The sequence below is a fragment of the Colias croceus genome, chromosome 8 (genome assembly GCF_905220415.1).
Source record: "Colias croceus chromosome 8, ilColCroc2.1".
In the NCBI taxonomy this organism is placed as follows: domain Eukaryota; kingdom Metazoa; phylum Arthropoda; class Insecta; order Lepidoptera; family Pieridae; genus Colias; species Colias croceus.
Window position 1 is genome coordinate 5,884,502 of NC_059544.1, and position 21,087 is coordinate 5,905,588.

At 31.9% G+C, this 21,087-nt stretch overlaps 1 long non-coding RNA gene across 1 annotated transcript; it reads right to left on the reverse strand.

Annotated features, from left to right (window-relative positions):
* Nucleotides 1–19,932: 19,932 nt before the first annotated feature.
* LOC123693975 lies at nt 19,933–20,729 on the reverse strand. The gene is made up of 2 exons (XR_006751745.1): nt 20,670–20,729; nt 19,933–20,494 (listed from the first exon to the last, which is right to left on the reverse strand). It is a non-coding gene; the product is annotated as an uncharacterized LOC123693975 (long non-coding RNA).
* Between the last annotated feature and the right edge of the window lie 358 nt (nt 20,730–21,087).

A 21,087-nucleotide genomic window follows, 5' to 3' on the forward strand; every position in this document is an offset into this window, starting at 1 on the left:
GATATTGTCATCGAACGAGCTAGTCGTAACAACCCGATCAAATAAAATAGGATTCTATCGACTATCAAACCTTAGTATCAAACAATAAGAAAATGCTGTACATTTATGTTTGGCACAACATAAAAAAACTTTTAAAAGGACTTTAGATGTGAGCCATTCTTGAGAAAAGTTGTTTTGACATTGCTTCGAGTACTGTTTTTAGTTTTCTAACCTGACTTTGCGCTGTAAGCAGAAGCAACTGATCACTAATTGCAGTGGCGAACGTTCTTTTTCAACGTTAAAACGTATTAAAAACGAGTTAAGAAACACGATGGGCCAAGAACGTCTTAATCACCTTACTTTGATGAATATATAGAGTATAATTTGCTTAAAGAAGTCGATAGTGAAAGTGTTATCTCTAAATTTGCCCATATTAAATGCAGAAAAGTTTATTTGTAATAGTTTTGTTTTATTTAATACCCTTTAACTTGAGATACTATAGTAAACGAAGGGCCTCTTGACAGAATTTGCTACAGGCCCCGCGCTGGCTTAATCCGGCACTGATTTAAAGTAATGTAGTGTGTGTAGCAACGAAATAAATTCATTCATAAACATGAATAAGGGTAACATGCGTCGTGTAATTTTTTAAATTTACACGCCCGGTTATTTCGCGAACATTTCTTTGGGAAATATGGAGTTGCTGAGTGCCTACTGTAACGTTAAGGAAAAATATGAGCCTGAAGCTAAACAGTATGTTCCATTAGTGTCATAAAAAGGCAGAATTTCGGAATAACCGCGAGCCCAGGCCATATCCACGTGTGAAAATGCGCAGTAACATTTTATAAGGGATCTAAATGCGAGCAGATGGCACAATGTGAATCGTTGATACTTCTCCCCAGCACGGCCGCAATCCGCTATTACATTTTATGCAAACATGGTGAAATCATTTCAGTTGTACAACCGAAGCCAACCTTTATAATGTTTATAGAATAGTCGGGCTGCATGAGCGACGCTGATTCAACCGTAAAACCATGTTGTTACCGAGACCAAACCTAATTACCTGTGTTGTAATGCACAATAATATTATGCAAACGCTAAACGATAAAATGTTTTATGGTCTCCTTTGTGGTTTTGCATTATAAATATCACCTGTCCGCTTTGCTTTATTTATATTTGAAACTAGCTTCCGCCCGCGACTCCGTCCGCGCGGATGTCGGTCTTCGCGTGGATGGTTTATTTCTCCATTTTGAGTAACTCTGACAATAATTAAACATCTTATAAATATCTATTGGACCCAAATACGGCTAGGCCTATAATAATACGCAACGTGTGTTCGCGGTTCTACAGAACAACGTCTATAAAACTGAAAAGTTAAGATTAATTTTTTTCTACGTATTTTTCCAGGATAAAAAGTATCCTATTTTACGCCCAGGATAATAAGGTATAATTATACCAAGTTTCATCGAAATCGAACCGTTAGTTTTCACGTGATGCCTTCACATACAGACAGACAGACAGACAGACAGACAGACAGACAGACAGACAAAAATTTTTTTAATCACATATTTGGGTTTGGTATCGATCCAGTAACACCCCCTGGTATTTATTTTTTCAATATTTTCAATGTACAGAATTGACCCTTCTACAGATTTATTATATGTATAGATAAGGATTAAAATGTAACGTTACATGCCACAGCTCAGCGTTAAAATATTTTCCAATTGAATTAATCGGCAGTTAATTGAGCTAAAATAGCAATTTTCTATATTTATATTTACGTAATAAAGTTATGTATAACATAATAGATATCTACTGTCTAACCATATTATTATCTTTCGTTATGACCCATTGAAAAATAAATTTGTGTTTTTTTCTCAATTTAATGCAAGTGAAACGTGGGGCACAACATCAGTAGCACTTTTATTTTATTATAATATAATTTCCAATTCACTTAATACAAATAGTAAGCCCTGTATACACAGGTACTAAAATTTACACTTCACGACTTTTGACTTTTGAAGCTGAGAATGGACAAGTATCAGACCACGTAAACATTCTGTAAGTATTATTGTAATCTGATACCGTAACTTATTCTCCTTATTTTATGGTCTTGTACAGTAAGATAAATGTAACCGACGCATATAGTAGCTCAAAGTGCGGCCCGGAACGTGACGGCCGAGGTTGCAGATCTCGAAGCCAAAACAACGAGTGTTGTTCATAATATTGATGACAAAGCGATCCTTTATATCATCTTTAGATGTTTTATTTTATTATACTATATACTATAGAAGAGTGTATTATAAATACGCCTGTATTTATAGTAAAGAATATTTTAAATATAAATATAAATGTAATCCTCTCCCGTAGAAAACAAATTCGATATATTAGAAGGCTTTATTCAGAATAAATAATTTTATGCATACTTGCTCCTATTATAACGTCTGCATATTTTTATTTGCTATAAGTCAAATGAATTTCACCATTTGGATAGATGTATTTTTTTATAAACGACGACCTACTAAGCTCAGTACGAGACGGTCGATTGTTATTTTACTATGTAACACAAGCACAATCGATTACAATATTTTAATCAAAATGAAATTGTTTGAATGCAAGGAAAAAGGCTTCAGAATTTAGACATGTTTTTCTTTCAGTACTGTAATCGAATGTCATATGCGGTCGCAACCCGACAGAACTATTCACGGACTGCCAGCTGCCGCACTCCACGTCCTGATTTATGTGCCAACATTGTCCAACTTTCTGCACCTTGTTTCTGTAGCAGTTGTACATGACATCCTGAAATAGGGGTTCAAATAGATGCGAAGAGCCGGTACTTTTATGTACCAAAAAATGGAACATCTTCATGTTTACTTTCGAAGTGGACTTCGTACCTATGCCGCTTTATCCAATAGTAAATTAATGCATAATTTTGCTACTGCTTCCTGCCGGTCCTTTTCAGCCCGGTTGAAACTTTGATATTCTATTGGACAAAGAACTCACGGCTTAATAGAGAAAAATTGAAATATTTTATTAAAATAACAAATAACCTGATTCAATTTATGCAAAGCAATAGTTTTTAAGATGTCATACAAAGTTTGTAACAACGCTCCGAGCAAGGGACCGACGTGAACTCTAATAAACTCATTAAAAGTAACTTCTACATACTAAACCGACTAGTGCCATCCATATAGAGGACAGTTTTAATCGAGACCGCTTTACGAACCATTAAATTCCACGACTAGGTATTGCCAACCTGGGACTGTTAAATGAAATTCTAGATACAGGGCAAAGCCTGGTAATCCCCAATATAAAGTAATTGGCTTTAGTGATAAATTTTATGTTAATTTACTTGGTATTAATTTGGTGCAATTACCGTATTTCCGCTAATATGATATTATGTTTTACGAATCCACTGACAGCGATTTCATTAATAAAGTGTTCAAATAATGTAGATTGTACTGCGAAATATTTTGTTTGATTTTATTATGTACTAACTTTTCACCCGCGTCTTCGCCTGCGTTTTCAAAGGAAAACCCGCATACTTCCCGTTCCCATGGGATTTCCGGGATAAAACCTATCCTATGTATTAATCCAAATTACCCTCTATATGTGTGCTTAATTTCATTATAATCGGTTCAGTAGTTTATGCGTGAAAACCATACATACATACAAAACTGTCCTCTTATATATTATAATATTAAGTATAGATAAATAATATAATTAAATTTATCTATTTAAATGCATGTATATACTGAATTACTAGTACCCACCTGATGTATATTGCGTATATTTTATCTTAAAACATACGGTGAACAACGGTCTGGATAGTTAAAAAATAAGTTACCAAAGAAATTTCTTAACCATAAACGATACTAAAAATTATATCTACGAAACAAGTACTGTACAAACATCTTCTTATAGTAAGAAGGTATTTAATTTACCTTCATACGTAGAGGTATTTATATACATAATTAATTTCGATAATAAATCAGTTTAACAAACAACTACAGATGACAAACAAGTGATAAAGGACTCATCAGCTGCATTGAATTACATATTTCAATCTATAAAATTAATGCTTTTAATTATGTTGTCACTTGTAATTTTTAAATTATATTCGTAGAATAACAATTACACATACCCATGACTAAATTTGAAAACTTTCTGTGAAGATAATTAGTATAAAGCATTTGCATTTTTATCACTTTCCTTGCAATTAAGAATTAATTTTCCAGGCACTTATGCCATAATATAATAGAAAATTAAAGTCTAACTTGACCCTTTGTACGACAGAGTCTGTAACCGTTTCCCGACTTGTGGGAGCAATTAATTGTCAATTACCGCACACTTCCCTTGTCTCATTAGGGGCGTATAGATGGAGAGGATACTTCCCTTCGCTCATATCGTATCAATAATTTGTATTTTACACTAACGTTATATTATTATGGAGGTGTATGTATCAAGCGATGGGAACAAAGGCGAGCTCAAATTAACAATCGATATGTATATCTACATTCTACATCTAAACAATTCGAGCAAATCATCCTTACATTGTATCAAAATAAGCGTTTTCAATGTTATGTGTAATATTGTGTTAAAACACTTTTTTCTCATTGATCAAATCCTGGAAAGTTACCGTAAAATAATTTTGTTATGAATTTCCCGTGAACATTAAGGTTGATATATTCATCTTAATATTCGATCCGGATAATCCAGGGTTTGTTTATTTTTAACCCAGTAAGGTCAAAGGAGTAGGCGATCAAGTTAATGGTCTACGCCATCACATCACAGCCGCAAATTGCGGGCGTGTGTAAAATCATGGGCGTTTTATTTAAACATTGGACGGCATAGTTTGGGTTACTTTATTTCGGTTCTCTGTTTAAATGTATTTTCTTTCATTGCGTTTATAAAAACAAACCATATTATATTATAGACCGATCATAAATTTTAACAATTAGCTTCAATAGTCAACAGACCTTGTAATTAAGTTTCTATTTGTTAAGATTTTCATCGAAATAATTAAATAGAAACGTATGTAGAGCTAGCTGTCCTTTGAAAAATTAAAAATAGGCTCTAGCCTATTTGTTAAACATTCACGAAGACAAAAATGGCTGATAAATAAACATAACTAATTTGTATATAACGTCAGATTCGTGACACGCTATCCATATTAAGAATGCTCTCATTGCTGAAATTGTTTCAAGCCATCACGTCATGCCAGCCGCCATGGAAACTTCGCTAACCAGATGCCGCATAGCGTAGCGGTAAAACTATGTTAAATTAAACGCGACTAACGTCAGCAGTACCAAACCACGCAATAGTTGTTGTGACTGAGAACGTATGTAGTTCTCAACAACGACAATTTTCAAACTACAAATTAAGTATTTAATTGGCCATACTACTTATTAATATACTAATATGTTGTCATGTTGAACGAGCAACATGTTCTAGTCGTCTTAACAATAATGCATGATTCAAATAAATATTATGTGTTGTATACAAGGTATAGGTATCGATATATCTCTCGGAATATAAAAAGCTGTTACGTTTTGTTCACGTCATATAGGAATAAACTCAGGAACGGAATAATGGAGTCGTAAACTGCATTCATGAATAGAACGTCCTATACGAAAATACTTAAAAAGTGCTGATAAAGCGATAAGAGGGTAACAAAGTTCCTTTTGATGGCAATTTCTCGGTTGAAAGGTGCGCAGTTGACTAAATGGTACTGTATAAACTCATCACCTTCTCAGCACCCAACGCCGCCTCTTTCATGTAGAGGGATTTCGCTCGTTCATTCACCTTAAATCGTCGTCATTGCGAAAGGCAAAATAGAACACTTTTAAAAAGAGCTTCCGATAAAGAGGGACCATAAAAAATCGCAATATCCATTTACTAAGAAATAAGAAAGGATTATACGCAAACCAAAGTACTTTAATCCGGGTTAAGGTTATTGAAGCAATATACGCGGACCCGAAAATATCGTATGATAAAGTGGAATAGTTTGTGAAGCAATCTAAGGGACTCTAGATATCCTGGCATATTTTAGACAAATGCGAACCAAAATACATAGCAGCAATTGTTTCACTTTAACTAAAGTAAAAAAGGGTTTCACTTGTTTTACACTGATGATCTTTCAAAGTGTTTGGCAATTTTCCTGGTACAAAGAATGTGGCTTAATTCATGCCTATCAAATAAAACGGTCTTACTTGAGAGGGGAGCTCATGGTAGAAGTAAATCCCACCAAAAACATAAATGTAAAAATTGGAGCCGAGTTCAATCGTTGACTTAATTTGCCAAAAAAAGAAATGAGATCTAAATGTGTGCCAAGTTCTGCAGACAGTCCAGAAATTTATTTACAAAGATGTATTAAGTTCTTAGGTTGACTGAAAACTCAATTGTTTTATTTTCCCTTAGAGAACAATGTTTATTCCAAAATATAACTTTTTTAATTTGAATAATATAATTATTTTCACAAAGCAAACAACTAATGACCCATTGAACCCCATAATTTGATGAGGCTAGTTTTTAGAACCTCACAAAATATAAACAGTACCTATGTAAAACTAGCCTCATCAAATTATGGGGTTCAATGGGTCATTAGTTGTTTGCTTTGTGAAAATAATTATATTATTCAAATTAAAAAAGTTATATTTTGGAATAAACATTGTTCTCTAAGGGAAAATAAAACAATTGAGTTTTCAGTCAACCTAAGAACTTAATACATCTTTGTAAATAAATTTCTGGACTGTCTGCAGAACTTGGCACACATTTAGATCTCATTTCTTTTTTTGGCAAATTAAGTCAACGATTGAACTCGGCTCCAATTTTTACATTTATGTTTTTGGTGGGATATCATTACTTTTTGTACAGAAAATTACTCTGCAAATTTGATTTACTTTATAAATATAATACTTTTTATATACGATTTTTTTTTCTTGCGGTTTCTCTGTATGGTTTGTTTAGTATTATTTTCTATATTTTCTTGTATGTTATGAATGTCAGCGCACATTGCCCCGTAATTATCTGCAATTTTTTAAACTCGTTTTCTGTTTAAAAGATTACATGATTTTCTAAACATCCAGCGTGAATTTGTACACACACTATTCTTCTTCTTCTTCTTTTTTTCAAATGGCAATTCCCGATCCTAGTGAGGACGGATTCTGCCAATGTCAGGTTTTGAACGGATGGTCAGTTTAAGTTAATGCTCATGTTAAGCGTGCTCTCACACACTATTACCAAGATGCAAAGATCGTTGTAGAAGAATCGTCGCCTTACTCCATGACGTTACGGTATTGCCATGACGCGATCTTGAAATTTTACTCTAAACGCGCCTAAAGATGTTTCACTCATATTAATATTACGCAAATTAAATCATTTCGACCTTCGACGAAGCCTTCTTCCATTACACCATTTATGGTAATTATTTTTGCATGCTTGTATTGGCTAAACATGTTTGTGCTTTATTAATATAATTGTATCACCATTGAATACCATGTTTAAAGCAAAATAAAGATTTTATTTATTTATTTATTTATTTACTTACACTGAAATTAAAACTAAACTAAACACTCATAAATAAAGAATAAATAAATGTGAATATGTAAAATTATATATTATTTTTAACTGTATGAGCAATAAAGGCAATATTTTTATTACAATTTTCTTTTATTTTACGTTTAATAACAGTTTTGAATAAAGAAATCATGCAATCGAAGTAATCCGCCCTAGCGATACTAGCGCGAGTGAGTGTGATGTCAGAGGCGCTTCGAATCTACAGATGTTTCGTCCTAAAATATGTAAACTTCAATAATCTATATCTCAGTCATTTATTGATGGATTTCAAAATTTTTTTCGGCCACTGATTAGTTTTGATCTATTTTTTAAGACTAGTAAGGTGAATATACTATTTTCTTTTTTTTTAAACTTTTCCATTTTTCCATACAAACAAAATTTATGTCATTGAAAAAAAAATTAAATACAAATAAATTCAGTATTTTCTGATTTTTTCCTTTGTACACTCACTATTACCTAGTTGATTACAAAATTTGAACTTTCTAGGTCATCTGGAAGTGGGTTAGGTTTTGTATATGTCTATAAGTCAGTCAGTCTTAAAAATTGCGATTTTTGGATATTAATATCTACGCAACTGTTTAATCTGTATTTATGAAATTTAAGGTTCTTGTTTATCTTGAGGTCCTCTTGATATGTACCAAATTTGGTTTATATAACTTAAATAGTTTTCGAGTTATAAGGGGGTGAAAAGTGGCTCGAAATGGTTCGTGTAAATATACACACGGCTGCTGCTCGCCAGTTCTCTTCGCTTGAACTCGGCTTGACACGCTGCCGCGTGTCTAGATAAACTCCCGCAATACGACCAACTAACATTATTATTATTTTCATGCAAAGAAATAGCGATTATTTCATCGACGTTATTTAGAGGGTCCACTAATATGGTATGCAATAGGCAATAATATGGTATGACATATGATATGGTATGGTTTTTAATTAATTTCATCTCTTTCCGTGCATATACGTATACATTTACCTAATTTTTATTTTTATATAAGGATTGTCATCACTACATACATAATATAAACCAAAGTCGCCTTCTCTGTCCTTAGATTTAAGTATACATAGGGACGTCATATAGGGGCACCTATATGACGTCCCTATGTATACTTAAATCCTTAAAACTACGCTACGGAATTTGATGTAGTTTCTTAATAGAGTGAGTGATTCAAAAATAACGTTTTGATGTATAATTTATTAGGTTTTAGACGAAGCAGGCGAAGCTGCGGAAACCTAGTAATTTATAAAGTGGAAATGAAATATTTATAAAAATCTTCTTAGTTACAAAAATTGTGATAACAAAGTCATGAGAGGAAGCTAAGCTAGTTAATATATTATTTTTCTTTGAAAATCGATTTTCCCTTGAGCCTTGAAATTACTTTTGTGTACTCATGTCCTTCAGTTTGCTCATAAAAATTCCGCTTTTATAAAAAGTAATCATAAAATCAAACACGCTTGAGTTTACATTTAAAATATTGATATTTTTTGTTTTAAAATGCAATAGGAATATATATAATCATTTTTATAGCAGTTGTGTACAACATGTGTCTAAATTCTAGACATTCCTCCCATGGAATCTCGTTTGTATCGACAATTTTTTCTCAGTAATAGAGCAAAGTATTGGAAAGCTGAAAAATTTGGTGCTCAGCGGTAAGGATTGGGTAAGGCTCTCGGACTTAAAAATCGTTGTCGGGGGTTCGGGAACAAGTTCAGGGGTTCAGTAGTTGTGGATAACATCTCCACTGCTCGAAACGATGAAGGACAATATCGTGAGGAAAAAGAATCAAACAGTTCGACGACATGACGTGACATTTGCCAACCCGCAATTGGCCAGCGTGACATAATCCACTTATTATGCCACAATTATGCCCGGAATATAGGAGACCAATTATAGGAGGTCCGTTTCCTTGTAGAGGGAACATAATATTATGGGCTGAAAATGATACTGATGCTGACGAACAGATGTTTGTAGAACGCGCTAAACTTTGTCTACTGGTCCGATTCGAAAAAATCTTTCAGCGTAACATAGCCACGTATTGAGGAAGGCTAGAGGCTATCATCAATAGGAGCGGAGTAATGCGAGTAAAACCGCGGGAACAGCTAGTCTAGGACCACTAGTTCTATAAATATATACATACGTATATGGATAAGTTTGTTTATTTGGAAAGAAACTAGCAGACGAAGTTGATCGAGATCTAAGAACATAACTAGGTTATGTTGCAGAAAAAGCGAAGCTGTTTCTGAAGATAGAAAAATATTCCCCACAAATACAATATTTTTAATAGCACAGTTTTGTATTAATGTGAACTATACATCTAAGAAATTGTATTTACTTTGTGAAAATATAGTAATATTACAGATAATATACTTTACTAGGTATTTCAATAAGAAAATTATAATTTATTCTAATACACAAATCTTCAAAAGGTTCAACATGATTGTGGTAAGGTAGAAGGGATTACCAAACTCAATAACTTTCTTCGTAGAAATTGATTTGAAAGAGTCAAAATATTAAATGAATATAAAATTATTTAATTTTTTGTTTAAAATACGTAACAACTACAAATTCTAGATGATGAAATGTTAATCGAAAGTTGTCTGGTCCATTCCTTATTTTTCCGTTTATGACATATTCGGTATAAGTAGGGTTATATTATTATTAAAGGTAGATGTGAGCTCGAGAGACCTTGGTTGAAATCAAAATATCTTCGTTAAAAAAACCGACTTCGTAAACGGAAAAGTAAAAAATAAAAAAATATTTGATATAATTAATTACTTCATATTATTTAGTGCTTTTTACTAAATAGGTTCGATGTCGGTCCCAAGCCAATGTAAAACTTATGTAGTAGTTTTGATTTCATAATGCCCGGTTTACACGGGTTTTATACTAAGTGCTTAGTGCATAAAAATATATACCGGCCGTATTTATAACCTCCTCCTTTTTTGAAGTCGGTTAATAAACACTAATGTACAATAATCATTCATTTTTATAACAAAGAAAAAATTAAGCCGCAATCATAAGTATCCGTATCAAGTCATCCAATTCCTCCAGTTTCCAACTAAAATAAAAAAGTATGTTGATCTATGATATTCCTGAATCTGTACAAATCATAAAAGTTTTCATAGCAACAACAAACAGTAAACCAAAAGTTTTCATCTTGAATGAAACGGTACTGACATGCCCAAATACGAACTCGAATCCTTCGGGATAACACTCAACTGACTTATCATTCGAAAGCGAGTGCCTCCACGGCCCACGGGACATATTCCTTTCCACTTGTTAACAAGCGGAATGGGCACAAACATAGATTTAAGATTGTGTTACAATTTATCGAATATTGCTTTTTGATGGAAAATATTTCGATATTCAGTCAAGTTGGCTTCCATTTTGTATGTAATTATACATGTGACCTTTACATATTTTTTAGCGAAACCCTTCATAACGCAAATATTAAGACGTTTTGTAAAGGCTCATGTATAACTTGTTAAATGTTACCTTCTTTTATTTATATATGGTAATGAAAGTATAAAAATTAGGTCAGTTTTTTTATTGTTTTTACTTATATACGCAGCAATAGCATACGACAGAATATTAAAAATAAAATACCAATAAGCATACATTTTACTTAGTTGCTATCAATTACTTCATAGTCTATAATACTTATAAGATTTTGTAATAGTCTTTTTTTGAGAAATGAATATTGTTCTTTTTCTTCCACGTTGACGCTAATGTCTTATATGATTAATGATTCTTATATCGTTTTTGTAGGCATCAAAGAAAATGTGTAACGACAATATGATATTGATATATTTTTATAGACAAAATTGTGGCAGGCTCATATTGATAATAAAATGGAAGTAAAAACAAACCTGGGTAGAAATGATAGCTGAAAAAATATTTTTACTGTGCGACTATTAGACGTAAATGAGAATTCCATCTTAAGAATACGTATCATGAATGATGAAGCAAATCGTTTCAAACAGGCGGGTGTATGTCAACAACGTTAGGGTGGTTCCTCGCCTCTACTAATCTACCAATGAAAGGGGGGTGACGAAAGCAGTCTGAATAATTAATTACAGTAAACAAACCATTTGTAGATTTATCACCGTTTATCGCGTTCTGTTTTGATGCTATATTATAAAATATGTATTTTATCTGAATTCTGAAGCAGCCGCAGGAGATAAATTAAGATGGACGTGAAAACGGGCAAAACAGGCGTTCGTAAATAAAACATTTTTCTTAGTAGCACTACCCCAGAGCGCAGTTTTCATTTGTTTCACAAAAGCGGTTAATGTAAATGGTTGCTCTTTAACATTTAGCTCGATTACGTCTCGCGACTTGCATTGTTCTTGTTTAACAGTGCTCATAGAAATAATGAGAGTAATTTTTCATGGAGTGTAATTTTTTTAGTTTGCATATGCGATTCTTCTCATGGTTCGGAGTGTTCTAAACGTGCAGTAATTACATTTTATTTTATGTTCCTACATATTCTCATTCTGCATGTTATTTATTATAATACAGTAGTTTTTGTGGATGCGGTTAAAGCTTAATATAACGACGAACTTAACCAACGTTTGCATTGAAATCATATTTGATATACAGGTATACATGTATATTAAATTATAATTAATTATAATATATAATCGTATACTTGTTATATATTATTAAATCCTTTTATACACGTTATTGTTATTTTCGTATTGAATCAATATTTTCAGTTCTATTATAGAATCTGGCAGGCAGCTGCCGGGATTGGAAATAAGTTTGGGCTTACTTCCTCTAATCTTTTCCTTGCTCTGTTGTGAGCTTTTCAATGTGAATTGTTTTACTTTACTTGCTATATTTATATTCAGTAGAATTTGATATCGTTGTTGTTTATATTGGTTATAAAATATTTTCTATTCATTTAAAAGGCATATTTTTTCAGTTGTACGTGTGAAATAACTTTTTATAAAAATATATATTAAAATATATTATATTTTAATAACATTCAACAAACGATGCGTGTGAAAAGTTTATTTTGAAAACATTATCTTCCCAAAAATTTTAAAAGTAATTTGATTAAATCTACGTCAAGATTATTCAAATTTCTTAACTGCAAACGCCATGCGATGAGAATTTAAACTAAATTGCTTTTACAATAATATCGTATCGGTAATATTTAAGAAGGAATTGAGGTCACGTCTCACGGATTACGGCTTATTTCCCGCGTCTCTTTTTCTTCGTTTGACGCTAATCCTGCAGGCTTCCAAAGATCCGATCCCTTCGCCTTCGCCTTGCGCGTTCTTCGCCTTACAAATATGTTTATTAATTATAATGGTAAAGTTTTAGGCATATTTATTGTCTCTAATAGATGCCGTACTATTAAAGTTAGGTCTATACCTATGCTATCATTAACCTTCTATATTCCTTCCATATTTACTTCACTACACAAACACTTTTTACACCTAGTGGGTGGTTCTGTATGCATTTCAGTTATAAATAGAAAATTCAAAATATTATTGCACTAGCAAGCGTTCGGCATTCGCAAGATACAACGTTTTAAATTCCAGCTATCATTAGATACAATTTCAGTGGAATCTGTTTTAGCAAAATGTCACCGTTTATCATCGTAAGCGGGTCCAGCTAAGCCGCAAAAAGAGCTTTATTTGCATAAGACAATAGCAAATTAAAAGACAACTTATCTCTAATCTGAATTGCTTCGAAGCAGTGTGATGCTATCAGCTACTGAATATTAGAACCATTCAAGTACAATGCTGAGCGGTATCTTTAAAGTTAGATCGTGTTGAAATACTGTCTCTCATTTGATAAGTCCATTGTGAAGTGTACTTTAGTGGATACTTATTTTCCATTTGATTTAAGGCAGATCTTATGAGAGGAAATTCTCATTTTATACAGAATTAAAGTCTTATACTTAGTATATCTTATACGTAGAATATTTTTAGTGGTTTAAGTTTCTCATCGTCTATCAATCAGTTCAGTCATTCTATCTCTTTATTAAGGGTAGAAAACTGTATAAAATACTATTAACATAAACTAGGTAGATACTTGTTAAATATTATGGTCTTGAAAAGAAAACATTCCAGATAATCCAGAATCATGTGCGAAACTGTAGCGTATGTAAGGTATAATAAACAGGTTTATTTTGTAGTTCAATTAAGTAAGGGACACTTTTATTTTCATGGCACTAAATTGTGCGTAATATAAGCAACCGCATCACGCCTGACCGTTGCGCAATCTATATTTACTACATAGTAATTTAACTTATATTTTCAATACGCAATGATTTAAAAGTAAAACCTCATAAACGGAGCATCTATATTTTTTCTTAAGTTTCTTATTAACAAACAAAAAGATGATGTTTATAGATTCAAAAAATAAAGGAAAATTGCAGCGTCGACTTGTGAGGTATGATGTGCCTGTAATGTGCGTGATGTTTTTTTGCTGGCAAGAAGCTAATCATCCTGCTGCTAGACCCAGACCTTTTTTACGTTAGTACCCTACTAATTACATATTCTACGCACACAGGTTAATTATTGTGCCATGGAAGCGATCAGAATGTTAATATAAGGATTATATTAAAATAATGCCCACGATATAAAAAGAGTTATTTATTTACCGCTATGAACAGTTGTGATTATGGTTTTTCTAGTGGAAATTAAATAATGTTGTGTATATTATACGTCCTGTCAAATTGCCGTGCTATTAATGTTTTTCCGTGTTGTGGTGGCGATTTACGGAGTTGCGGTGAAAAAGCGTGAAGTAAACCGAGCGGACGACTATTGCGTAATTAATTTTTATACACCTCGTTATGTTTGAACCGCAACCTGACATTTAATTACATCTTTGTAAGGAATAAACAATACACTGAATGAGGTCATATTTTTGTATAATTCTTTATGTGATAATCTAATCTTTATAATGGAGAACAATTACATTTTTGTTTGTGTTCAAGAATAATAATATTATTATGTTGTTCCTTGGGCTACTATTATTTTGAATTTTGATATAACAATTTGAACCGTTTTAGGACTCTTAAAAGTGTTTAAGTGATATTATAAGTTAATAGCATACGATGTATCTATCTATGCAAGCAAAATGTAAATTACGTAAACTTAATTTTATTAAACAAGAAAATTGCCAAAGTTTTCAACCGATTTATTTTTAGCCAAGAAGCCAAATCAGAAGTTTTGAATCTAATCATAAGCAACTGTTGCTTTGAAAAGGATTTAACGAAAATATTGTGTATCTTATAATATAGACTTTACTGACAGGGTAGAAGGATTCAAAATAATTTTTCTCTGTAATATATTTAAGCTTTTTCGGGCTAAATTATATTAATGAATCTTTGTAATATCATTTTAAAATCTAAGTATAAAAGCAAGTATGTAAAAATAACTCAATACACACACTATTATTCATTAAACTAGGCTTTAGATATACGACGATAAACCTAATTAATCCTAAACAATCAAATGTTCTGAGGTAACAAATCAAAATAAAATACAGTCGAATTAATAACCTCTTCCTTTTATGAAGTCAGTTAAAAATACAAACAAAGTTTCGACTTCGATATACTTATAATTTTGTTAATTTAATAATAACAATTAATTTAACAAAATAATATATACCTATTTCTACATTATAACTAAAACTTATTTGAGTCAAAAGCCCATAGATATACTGCCTACCTCTTAATAAAAATAGATAAATGTCAGGATTTTTTCTTTTTAATAAAGCAAGCCATACAAAAAACAATGATGTATATTCAAAACTAGCTGTGCTGTGATGATATATAAGCCTATAAGCCTTCCTCGATAGATGGGCTATCTAACACCGAAAGAATTTTTCAAATCGGACCAGTAGTTCCTAAGTATAGCGCGTTCAAACAAACAAATAAACTCTTCAGCTTTATAATATTAGTAAAGATGAAAAAGTCATATTATGACGTCTCAAGAAAAATGTGAAACAGTGCCAAACAAGACACGAGATTAATTTGTCGCCTCCATTGTCATTATAATTCCGTGAATAAATAATTAACGTATTTTATGCTAAAATTCCATTTCGGATAGCTGTAGAGACGCGCCTCTCCACCAAAATGCAATTAAAGCTCGTCGACCAACGTGCTGCGAGGTTATATGACAAGATAAGCTTTATGCAAATTTCAGTTAACACAGTTACAGATTTCCACATGGGTAAAATAGATTAATAAGTTTACGCTACGTGAACATTACGTTCACTAATATTGCGGAAATTTGAACTATTTGTAAACCAAACATTCTGTAATTTTTGATAGGTATAGAGTGGTCTATTTTTACGTCTTATCGACTATAACCAATCTTTATTAAAATACTAGCGGTCCGCCCCGGCTTCGCCCGTGGTACCTACATGTTTAAACTATCCTATCTCTCAAGTTGGATCGAACTGCACATGGTGTGCGAATTTTATTATAATCGGTTAAGTGGTTTAGGAGTCCATTGAGGACAAACATTGTGACACGAGATTTATATATATTAAGAAGATATTCGAAAGTAGTTCAGAAGATAAATTTTACAACTAGGTATGGATATACCAATTTTGCAAAAACAAATTAACAAACTTTTACTTTTTTTGATTAGATAGAAAAATAAAATTACAATTTAATTACTTTTCCAATTTTATTTGCAAGCAAAGTAACAAGTTAATTTTAATATCGACCGGTTTGGTTCTACGCTGAGTACGAAATCGGGCAATTTCTTCCATTTTTACCTTTTGATAAATTGCATCAAAGGTTCCATAATAATCGGTGATTGTAAACAGCTGATGTAATTTTATTAAAAATAAAGATTGAATGTGTCCTACAAGTGTAAAAAAATCATAAGTTATGAAGTTTATGAAGATAATTTAACATGAAATTTGTCATGATTCAATCAGTCCTTACCTTACCTATCAAAACAAGGTATGGAATATTAGAAATTTTAGATTTGCGGTTATTTCTTTTTAACCGACTTCAAAAAAAAGGAGGAGGTTATCAATTCGGCCGGTATATATATATTTTTTTTTATGTATGTACACCGATTACTCCGAGGTTTCTGAACCGATTTACATGATTCTTTTTTGTTCGATGCGGGATGGTGTCGAATTGGTCCCATAAAAAATTTATTCGGATAGGCCCAGTAGTTTTTATTTTATGAGCATTTTTGTCTGTAGGTATTTGTAAATTTTGCAAGTGCAAGTTTGAAGTCGGTTGTTTTTAACGCAGTTATCACTTGTAATCTAATCATATATGTATAAAAATAATTCAATGTTTCAATCATCGAAATTCTACTTTCCAGTGACGAATGAACTACCTCATCCTATATATATAATTCTGTTGTAACTTAGGTAAAATACCACCCGCCATAAATGTTATCTACTGCGTTGCGACCTCTGTCAAAAATATCAAATTAAAAGGATAAAAAAAAACCTTTATTTATTAAGGTATTTTTCAATGACGTTATCAATCCCACGTAGACACATAAAATTTAAAAAAAACTTAAAATTGAATGTAGAGCTGCGTCACATTGCGGCGCAGCTTAAAGAGGTCCTATGAAATATACCAACTTCCAGTATATATAATATTCATTTGAAATTTCTAAATTTTGTCAGCAAATCTTTTATTATCATTCGTGGAATCATTAAGTGGAAGTTAACATCGTCATATTTGGGGTAAAATTCACAATTAGGCGCGACAGGTTTTTTCATAAGAAAACTTTCTGAATTTAGAAACAGTTCAATTACATATTATTTTCTATTTTACCAAAAAAAGTTTTCCAATAACACATACACAACTGGTGCGCAAAAACAGTTACAGATTACGTGCCCAATATCCCTTCGTAATTGACAATTTAAAAGAATTCAAATGGATTTATTGTGTTCGATCTGCAGCCCCCGATTTCCCTAAATAACGATGATTGTCGCCCGCGATGGCCATTTAAATAGGATGTAATGGGACATTTAACTTAATTTTATTAATGTCATTCGCGACCGTATGAAATCATTGTTATTGGTTATAAAATATTTTGACGAGGCTATCAGGATATTATATTAGCACAATACAAATATTTTAATACTATGACAATACTGTGAGGAAAAAGGCGCATGTGAATTAATATGTTTTTCATAATATACAATACTCTAAGGTATATGTAACGCCAAATAATTAGTATTTGTTTATACATATAATATTATACCTACTCGTACATTTTCTGCTGTATATAAATTTTTAGAAGTCAATATTATGGAATATCGACAGAACTTGGATAACCTATAGACGAAAATTATTTTAAACCATCACCTAAATTAACTTATTTCGTTAATTTTTTAGATTTTGGTTGTTACTTTTAATTCTTTTTCTTACAGGACGTTCACCGGACTAAGTATATTATAATATATTTATATGGGTAATTTTTCACATGATATTAATTGGATGCCGTTTTCGTTTGATCAGTTCACAGTTGCATTTGCTTAGTTAGTTATCATTGCTAACGCGATGCAAGTGAAATGTTTAAACTAATTTCTGCGATTGAAATTCCAAACGGTGCTGTTACAACAGAATCATTAATTACGATTCCTCTTAGCTCTGTATCAATTTAGTAAACGGATCGCTTTGGATTTCCCCACAATGTATTGAGTAAATATTATGTATGAGATAATTTGCAGGATTCAATTCGTTGAGCTTTAACTATGTATTTAATATAATATATTATATATTTATACTGGCCTTTGAAACACAGTTTACCACTAGTTCGAAGGTCAGGGTCTGAACATAATGCTGTGCCAGTTTCTTAAAAAAAATTTTTTTATTATTTTTATTATTTTATTATTATATTATATATTTGCTTATTTGAGCACGCCATTTACACTCTCTAATATAGATGTTAGTTATTTGAAGCCACATTTCAATGATTAGCATAAGATATTGAATTATCGTTTGTGATCTATTCTGTATGATATAAAATGAAATAGTAAATGATAATAACGATATTAACGTTTTTATAGTAATATTTGAATTCACAATTAGTAATGCATGTGTGTGTACCTATACCATACAATTAAACATTAAGAATGCCGTTTTGGCGGTTTCCAATTCAACTGATAGGCACGTATAGAAACCTCTTAGATCTCTTAAAGTTTTGGAAAGTTCCCCACAATCTTGTCATTGTCAGTATAGTATAAGCTATAAGCTAGATGAAAATTATAGGCTGTAGTAAATTTCCAAGACCTGTATTAGAGACCGATCCCTATTGTATTACCGCGGTAGGCTCAATTTACGCTTCATGAAATCCTATTAAATAAAGACGCTTTGTGATCGTTCAACATAATCCTAAATGGGTATTATTGTATTTCGTGTAGAACTATGGCAGATGTCTCGAACTTAAGCAGTCCGAAATGAAGCAAAATTGCATTGGAGGCCATTAAACTTTAGATTCAAAACTTTATACTCTGGGCATCGTATAAGATTGATCTCGAGAATGATCTACCATTTGTTGGTTGGTCCTTTGGTTGTTTTATCGATATACATAGGGAATAAAAAAACATATGTATTCATAATATTATCGATCTAAAAAAGATTGATTAAAGTACCTACATTTCAATAATAGCAGCTTCAATAGGGTTGAAGGTGGCATAGAAAGTACATTTTTTGACAGGGCGTCATGGTGGATGTATTAAAACCTCAATTTATCAAATTATAATATCATCTCAATATAAAAATTTGCCTTAGTTACCGTATTTATTAACTAAAAAATTTATTTCAAGTATTTTTAATCGAACCTTACGCTTCAATTTATCAAATTAAAGATTTAACGTTACAAAGGTCTTTGTTGTGCCAGACGGTGATTAAACCTTAAATTTATAATATCGTATTAAATTTTAACAATTAAATAAAACTTTATATAAAGAATCGTATTTCAGCACCGGCTATATTTAAGAACATAATCGTGGTATTAAATTTTATCTGAAAACTAGAAGAAACGTATTTCGATAACTATTACTACTACAAAAAAAATAATTTCTAAAGTGTGAGATAATATGGATACAATACTTTTATTTTTATTGGTTATCAGGCTGTTGATAACACCTGCTTTTCAATTGCACCGTATGAGAGAGTCTTCTGAAAGTTGGAGTAGCAGAGCAACCACACAAGCCTTCAAGCCTGTGAACAATTTAAATTATTATTCTACTGGGCAGATGAATGCTCGCGCTCAACACATTTACATTATAGTTAATAAAAAACCTAACATTGTTGTAAATAAAATGGTCATTCAATTCGAAGGGCATGGATATTATCCGTCTCCGTGTTCTGGGATGAAATATGAAATGATATAAAAACTGAAAGTAAACAAAGCATGCTTGCTATGCCATATTAAAATAATTTACTAATTATGGTCGTCATTGCGCCACCAATCAATAACAATAAAAGGATTGTGAAAATTAATCTAATACCGAGCGACGCTACAATTATTTACACAAAGACTCACTCAATCTTAAGCTAATTAATCTACCTAATACAAAAAACGTCTTATAGGTACTATATGTATACAAAACATACGAATCTAATTTATTTTCTTAAACGTAATAGGCAAATATATGCCTGGCTTTGGCATTTTAACACAAAAAAGGGATAAATGGCTTCTACATTATATTGCGCCCCGCAAACTCAGTTCGCTTGCTTCCTCCTAAGCGATTTTTCATGAGCTATACCGCGTTAATGTGTACAAACGCTCTTGGCTTCGACGGCATACTTTGCTCTTTTGCAGGAAATAAATTATGCTCAGGGATCCTGGTGAGCAGAGGCGCGGTATAAAGAATTTCTCCATAGATAATTCAGTTATTTTCACATTAAGTTCCTTCGCGACTTTGCACACGCTCTAACGATGATGTATCGTTTGATTTCTTAATTAGTTGGATTTATCGCTGAATCTGGAATGATATTGGAAGATATTATGATTAAACAACAAAATTGATATTGAGAGCATCTGTATGACTTTAGCAAAATACATTTCTGTCTCTCTAATATCAATATTACAGACCCATTAGTTGTTTCTATTGGGAAATAGCTGGTAATCTGCTAAAAGATCAATCTATAAATAGTTACCTAGTTATTGAGTCCGCTTTCAAACGTTTTATCATAATTTGCATTTAATAACGATAGAGATTATTACCACTTATTACTGGAAAATACCTTATTGCCGAGTTCCGTATTGAGAACAATAACATCTCAAACAATTATATGGTCGTTAATTTGAAGAATATGAAACAACTATTCATGTAGGTATACTCGTAACTGAATAATATAAGATATTGTTACCTATTTATTATATTTATGATTATGAATCAAATACTTATGATATTTATAATATACTCGCTGTATTTATTAAATATTTGCTATATTTATTATATTAACATTGAAATATGAATAGACCTGTTGTTTTTATATACTGTATACTAGCTGCTCCGCGCGGATTCTCCCCCGTGGCTCCACTCTTGTTGGTGGTAGCGTGATGATATATATC